Here is a 6,000-nt window from a genome sequence, read left to right as displayed (position 1 = left end):
ACATCGTGTATGCGGACGAATTGTGACCAGGTCAATGATATCTGACAAGAATAAACTTTTTTTACACTTGTCAATTTGTACTAGGGATGCAGGTGCACTTTTCTGCAAAAAAAGATCTGAATATGTAGCTATCGTAAAATATTATTTTTTTTTAAGATTAAATAGCAACAAGTTATATATTTTTAATTATCATCTTTTATAAAGTGCTAATAAGTTTGAAGAAAAATACTGGTATATTTAATATATATAGGTTTCAAGTTTAAAATTTTAAAGATTAAAATTTCTAGACAAAGTTTCTTGTAATTATTAATTTCTGTATTTAAGTATGAGATAGTTATTCAAAATAGAATATGTGTGTGTGTGTATATACATATGCATATACACATATGTACATATATATAAGATGTGTGTATATATTATACATAAGATCTTTCTATTTAATTTGTTTATAAATATCTATTAAACAATATAACAATCGATGAAATATAAAAGTATTAATATCTCATCAAAATTGAAACAATTCTATATGCTAGTCTTTTCGACCCTGTTCTCGAGCGAAGTCGTTTACATCCGCACTGGAAGGTAGTTCCGAGAGAGGGGGTGGTTCGCGTCTAGGTGCTGTTGCGCGCGCATTCGCGATGCAGCGGAGGTCATCCACCTGAAAGGTCGGGGTCACACTCTTGGTCGTCGCCGTTTATGGGAGAGGAAGCGGGGAGAGTTATATCTGTGTGGGGGTGGCTGTCGCGCACGATCGGTGGGTCTCTGTATGTATGGGTCTGGTTATCGCCATAGCAACCCCTGCGTGCAGTCAAGGCTAGATCGTGAGCTTTTTCGGTGGGGTGTGTAACACGTCGCGCGCCGTCATCTCGCAGCTCGCTGAAAGGTGGGAGGAATGGAGCAGACAATACTGATTCGCAGGGTGTTGGACCGACATTAGCGAGACTTCCACTCGCAGTGAAATCTGGTCACATTATCGGGACGTTGTATATTAAAAGCATTTACCTTCTGGCAATATTTCCAGCATAGATGCCAGAGCGCTCATGATTGCAAAGAAGTCGTGACACATTATTAATATTTACTGGCATATATGCTCAATGCAATCGTCAATTATAATTATATCGCACTTCAGCAGCTATGCAACTATACGGGATTAGTAAAATTAATGGACGCAATATCTTGATTCTGAATTTCCAACCATCAATTACTCCGACTAGCTGTTACACGATAAAGTCAACGATAACGACTTGCCTGCATAATTTCTGGCGAATTTAGTTGCCACGCTATCGACCACGGCATCTGGAAAACATTCAAACCCAGAGTAGCATGCAAATAAAATTAATCGACTTTCTAGCATGAGGGATCAATTTGTTATTACACTTGTGGCATTGGTCAACATGTAACCCGTACATAAAACTTCATATTTCCGACAAAATACGACTCCGAGAAAAAGAATACAATTATTCCAGAATGACAAATTAAATTTTTTATTTAAATAGATAACAAAATTTTACTAAATTTTTATTAATATTTTTACATAATTAATTTTTCCAAAAACGAACGATATTAAAACGGTATAAAATTAGATTTAAAACTAATTAAAATTAATTTAGTGATTTTGAAGCTTTAAATTCTTGAAAGTACATTTCCGCAAACAGATTGTCATTTCTTGATTCCACATGATGCTTACCCCATCGTTATTTTGCAAGACTATTTCAAGCCAATCGTTGATAACAAGTTCAATGCCAAAGCCGGAACGTGATATCATGTATCATACAATGATTTAGGAAACAAATTTCTGTTAACGCTGCAAGCGTTATTTGTGGTAGGTCAAGACTCTATATAAACCCTGCTAACTAAATTTTCTGGAAAAGTGATTGGAAGGATATATTTTAAAACCAACAGGAATTATAATATAAATAACTTAGATAATAATCATTAATGTAGTTAATTTTGCCATTAAACTCTCTTTGCGCTTATGATAATACTGGTGTCTTTGAATTTATGATAATATTTTTACGTTTGACATAGTATTTAAATAAATACGTTTCGCATAGTATTTAAATAAATGAATTTTATGATCAGATAATCACTTAGAGTCAAATATATTAACCTATTAAATAAACTATCATTATTCGACAGGGAAAAATTTATATTATTCCGATACGTGATACCAATTTTTCGTGGCATCGCGATTATTCAACACAACAAAAGCGAAATTAATATAAAAGAACTGTGTATTCTCCATATATTATACATGAATATATTTTGAGCACAAATTGTAGCAAATAAGTCGCACTTGCCTTGTACTCGTCATCATCGACTGTAAAGATATGCGCTACTTAAGGCGGATGAAGGCCATGAGGTTAAGGAAACAAAAACATTGATACGAAATGCATCCACACGTCTGCAGATACGATATCAGCTGAGCTGTCCTCTAACCGACCGCATACTTCGTTTCAATGTTAACGCAAATTATCGCAGGTGATACGACACGGCTTACATCGACGTCTACGCAGTGGTTTCGTAATCACGTCGCGCGGAACATTTGTTTTCCCTGTTAACGTCTTCATCGACTTACGTCCCGGGGTCGATTCATCCCTAGATTAACTTAATCATCCGTCATAAATTGACCTATCGATCAGCGATACACAAATTCTGCGGGATTTTATCATATCTTGTGCTGAAACGCTACAAGATTTTCTCAAACAATATTTAGGATCTTGTAATAATCTGGTACCATTCACAACTTTGTAAATGATAGTGGTTCACATAGAATTAATACGTAATTGATTAATTCAAACCGGCGCTAAAACACGTCACTGAAGCCAGATAAGTTTGCGACAGGTCATGGTTTCTTGTCAGTTAGGAGCTTATCTACCTTTTGAGCAGCACACTTTCCTCATGTTAATCATATTTTTATCGCTACATGACTTAACTTAAAGATATTGCTTATCCTTATATTAAAAATATATCTTATCTAGTTGAAACATGATTTTATCATTTTTAATTAAATTTAATATTAGGTCAAGTATATATATATATAATTCTATGTGTTTCGATTAAATAATAAAATTTAGCGTAAAAATATGCAGCGAAATAAATGAGTATGTATATCAATGTTAGTAGGAAAACTTTTCAATGATTATTTCGATAAAGCATGTTTGTTTCTCGTATTTACTCGTATTAAGCGATTCGCTAGTGAGTCGTTTAATGGTTGAGAAATAATGTCATCAATGTATCATATGTAGTACAATTATTTAGCATGATTACGGTAAGTTCCATGCCAAGATCTGAATATTATTTTATTGTACGTATCAAAATATATAAATTGTAAATATTACTTATTTATTTTCACTAGTTGATAAAAATATAACACGTTGAAATGTGTATATAAACTAGTAGGCTGAATTTATGATGCATAGGATAATAGCAAGTAAATTATAATTATTATTTGGTCAGTAAATTAATTACTTGCAAAATGTCTCACTTTGCTAGATTGATAATCTATCATATAAGAATTGAAACACATGATAAAACGTTAGCATAGATATACATCCTCACACAAGATATATCTAATTGAAAAGAGCTAAATAAAACAGACTCAAAGTTCAACATAATACATAGAATAAAATAGTGAATTAAAATTTGGGCGCTGCATTTATCGTAATCCCTCAATTATTTTGTACGAGTTCTGTTGTTACAGTAGATTTTTTATGCTTTATGGAGCCATTACACTCATTAAGTGGAAAATTGTACTTTCCATTATGATTTACCTACGGAGATTAAAACAGATATGCATCGCATGTAATTTCAGCGAAAGCAGTAATTATTTATCTGTTAAGATATTTGTAATGATACATTGCAAGCGGTATTTATTATGATCAAGAACTCGAACGAATCCATACCGCAATTGATATCGTATTTGAAAAAATCGGATGAGCACGTTATTAGTTATTATAATGATATAAATCGACGAAAACATTGAAATTCTAGATAACCTTCCAAGCAACCCTGACTTTGACGACGCTTTATCGCGAAGAAATTTATCACCAGTTTTTTAATTAAAATCTCAATGCTTTATTTTAAAAGTAAAAGCTTGCTATTTATATTCACTGATTCTTCTAACATTAATAGATTGGTCGACGCAACTAAACGATATTTTTATTCCATTATGAATTCTTCAAGAAAATTGGAACATCTGTTATCCAATTTCCAAGTAGAATTTAGAAACAATCAGTTCAAGGATCGATTAAAGAGTAATCTTGCTTGAATTAGTCACATGTAAATTCGTTGCCTATAGAGAGAGCAGGCCTCCTAGGCAGCGGAGTCCATGGCGAGCTAGGCTGCTAACTCTAAGGGCTCTGAACAAGGACCGGTTCTCATATGAAGGTCACTAGTTCAATGGCGTCCATATGCACACAGCGAGCTTCTTTCCGAAGGACGTTTCACTCTCGTCGATGGCAACCAAAAACCGTTTCGATCGACAGCAACTGTACATGTCTCTGTCGGGTTCTCCTACCTCCTTTGCTTTCCCGATCTGTCCCGCCACTGTTTGCCTCGATGCCGATCCACTTGCACTTTCGACCAGATTCAAGGCTGAGAGTGAGAGAGAGAGAGAAATACAAAGAGAAAAAAAATAGAAAGAGAACAAAATGGAAATTCACTTATTTGTTTCAAGTCGACTCGAGCTAGTCTATGGAAAGGAGAAAGTGCTTTACGTGCAGCGTGCGTGCGTGTAGAAGTAGGTCATAGAGCATCACGTTCATGATTCTAACTTACACATAATTCTATTCAACCAGTTGGTTAAACAGAATCAAATTCAATTAAAACATATAGCTCCTTTACACAAAAATTAATTATACATTTGTAATTTGTTATTGATCTTTGCTCCCCAATGACTGTAATTTTGGAGGTGCGTGCGAGTGATGGCACAGCTGAATATTGATCGTTAAACTGAGGTTCAGATTTTTAAATTCTATAATAAAACATAGGTCGAATTCTAGGATCTTATGATTACTCGAATCGTTTGTTAGATTCCATGCATATTTTATTTAAATCTGGAAAACGTAACGAAAAATGCGCAGATAAACAATCTCGTTTAATGCAGAACGTGCCGGTTTCTCCCCCGGTTTGACGTTGGCAAGTGATAGCAATGAAAGTCAAAGCTGGTTTGTCACGATTCGCGCCGGGAGAAACAAAGTTTCACTTTCTTGAATGGCTCTCACATTCGCTCTCGACATTCGCCGGCCTCGTGTCAAGTTTTCATGGACCCCCGTTGATCGCGATCCGGTTTCTAAAACTCTCGCCGATACGACTCGCTTTCGTCGGGTGATCGCCATCGGCGCTTTTTAACGGAGAACGAAAGTGGAGAACGACCTAGACACTCTGGTCGACGAACTGTATATTTTACGACATCAAAGCAACACTTTAGTGAACCTGTAAAAATCCCTATTGACATTTATGGATCTTTGAAATTTTGCTACAGTTTATATCGGAAATATTTAATAAGTTATTTTTAATTTTAAATATATTAAATGAAAGGTGAAATACTTGCTGAAACAAGATAGGTCTGCAACTGTCTACAGTTTGAATTTCTCAAAATAATAATGTATCGTCCAAATGCATCTTTAATTGCTTGATGAATATTACTACCGTCTATTGAATATCGGGCATGCATTACAGTCTGAAAAATGTGGTTGTAAAGATAGAGTGAAAGACTGGTTCAAGCTCACATAGCAGCGGGACTCCAATAAAGGTTCAAGGTCGATAAAGAAAGCCTTCCTCGTTCATAATATCGATGTAGGTTTATAATAGACAATAGCGTACATATCTAATGTATTTTACGCAAAATATTGAAATGTAATATCAAAAAGCTGCAAATTAGAGCAACAAAATCGTTTAAATCTTTTATATTTATATCTTATATTCCGTATTCAATATTTAATATAAAATAAAACAGCACATATTTTCATACTCTATTAATTATATTAATTTCGTACA

This window comes from Ooceraea biroi, chromosome 6 (assembly GCF_003672135.1).
Source record: "Ooceraea biroi isolate clonal line C1 chromosome 6, Obir_v5.4, whole genome shotgun sequence".
NCBI classification, from domain to species: domain Eukaryota; kingdom Metazoa; phylum Arthropoda; class Insecta; order Hymenoptera; family Formicidae; genus Ooceraea; species Ooceraea biroi.
This window is presented reverse-complemented; position numbering follows the sequence as displayed.